The sequence below is a fragment of the Petaurus breviceps genome, unplaced genomic scaffold (genome assembly GCF_028583685.1).
Source record: "Petaurus breviceps papuanus isolate PSGF00001 unplaced genomic scaffold, PetGlider_PUasm1.0 90849, whole genome shotgun sequence".
Lineage (NCBI taxonomy): Eukaryota > Metazoa > Chordata > Mammalia > Diprotodontia > Petauridae > Petaurus > Petaurus breviceps.
Window position 1 is genome coordinate 21,139,053 of NW_027187361.1, and position 2,448 is coordinate 21,141,500.

Genomic DNA, 2,448 nt, shown 5'->3' on the forward strand with positions numbered 1-2,448 from the left:
TATTCTTACATCCAATGGAATATAAGTTCCTTGAAAGCAGGTCCATTAGCACTTTTTTATGTGTGCCTCCAACACCAAGTATGATGCTTGACACATGCTAGTTACCTGATAGCAAATGCTTGCCTTAATTATTTCAAATAACTTTCATTTATGGAAAAAGCTCAAATCATACTTAAATAACTTTATTTTCCTTTTTTGATATAAGAAGTTTCCTAACAACACCATCAGGGAGATGTATATGACCAAATCCAATTTGCGCAATATTCCTCTGAAGTTGTGTGCTACTCATAAATAGACCATGCCTCACTGAGCAACACTAACTCCTGAAGTCTTCATCTCATTAAATATCCTTGAAGTTTCAGATCCTGTCTCTGCCTTAATTTGATACTCTCAGATCTTCCTTTTTTGGCTACAGATTTTCACGACAGCTGTAGTTATCCAACATGCAGAAAGACTTCACAGGCATTAATAATGAATGAATGCTTTAAAAAATGCTTTTTTAAAAATTTGATCCACAAAAGTTTTAGAAACCCATACAAGTGACAAGTGAAGGTGTATAAAACTGCATCAAAAGAGTATACTGTGCATAATTGCATATATTTTGAAACATTTCTTTAGGAGAATAAGGAGAAACCTTATATTCAAGAATGTATTCTTTCTCTCCTCTTATATTTTATATTTCCATTTGTAAAATAAGGATCACAGTGTTATCACCTATCATAGATGTTTTTCTCAGGGTACCTTTTTAATTGCACCTTTCCAAAAGATTTAGTTGCATATTCATAACCAGCAGTGACATGATGCCAAATGCTGAATCAATTATTCAGTGAGTACTTTATATGGCACTTCAAGGAATCCAATGAAAGTATTGAAGCTGGACACTCTTTTAAGTTTTCTTTTCTTTTTCCTTTCCAAAATCTATTTATCTATCCATCTATCCATCTATCTATCCATCTATCCATATCTCTCTCTCTCTCTCTCTCTCTCTCTCTCTCTCTCTCTCTTCCCCATCTATCTACCATCTATCTATCTTTCTGTCTGTCTGTCTGTGTCTATCTTTCTATCTTCCTATTTATTCATCTACTCTACCATCTTATCTGTTTGTCTGTCCATTTATCATCCTATCTCTCTACACTTTCACTCATTATCTACTACCCTATCATCTATCTGTATATTTCAAGCATGAATCTCTCTAACTCTTCCAGTGTGGAAGCACTGTGACCCATTCCTACTGCTAACTGGAACAAAAGCGTTGACCTGACATCTTTTTCCAAACTGGGCTGGTTCACTCCTCCTTAAGCGATTCTGAGAGGTTCAGTACAGATATCTGATCAGCTTTAGCCCTACTGAAATTGATAGCTCCAGATTTCAAGTGAACTGCCCCAGCACTTCATCTCCATGATCTCCGTGATCCCTTTTTAAAGTTTAAACTAATGATTGTTAGAACTGCGTTGTGAAGTCATACACCTCTGGACAAACAAGAGCACACATATATATATATATATATATATATATATATATATACTTTTTTTTTCTTCTAGGGATAATAATAGCACCACCCTGAAGAGGTTTTTGTGGAGATCAATTGGGATAACAATTTTAAAGTGCTTAGCACAGTGTCTGGAATACAGTCAAAACTATATTACTGTTAGGTAGTAGTAGTGGTACTAGTAGTAGTAGTAGTAGTAGTAGTAGTAGTAGTAGTAGTAGTAGTAGTAATAGTAGTAGTAGTAGTAGTAATAGTAGTAGTAAAAGTAGAAGTAAAAGTAGTAGAGGAAGAAAACTAGTAAAGTGTATGTCATAAAGTGGACACATAGGGAATGCTTGACTGGAATCCTCTGGCTCTCATGTAAATGGCATCAATTATTGTAAAAACGAACAAAATATGGTTAAGAACAACTGCTCACATTTCCTCACTGGAGTTGTAACTAAGAAAAGGAAATATAGGCAGTTATGGGACAGGGGAGGGAATAGGATTGCAGAAATAAGAAGGGTAACAAGGACTGGTTACGAGTATATTTCAATACCAAAAAATTGCACTTTGAGGCGGATGTATACTTTTTGCATATAAATTGTGTATGATATAAATTTATATCATTATAGTAAAAGTTCAAAATTCAAGAAAACTATAACATGCATTTAATGATTTTTAATGCTGTACAGTTTATATATATATATACACATACACACACACACACACACACATATATATCACATATATATATTGAGGTTTACATACTTAAGGTACAAGAAGTCTTTGTCCTTTCTCTATAGTACCTAATGATCTTTGTTGTCACTGTTCAGTCTTTTCAGTTATGTCCAACTCTTCAAGACCCCATTTGGGGTGTTCTTGGCAAAACTATTTGTAAGGGTTATGGGATTTAAAGATCTCCCATGCCCTATGGACGTGCTGACATAGCAGAGCAAGAGAAAGTGAAAAGCCGAGCT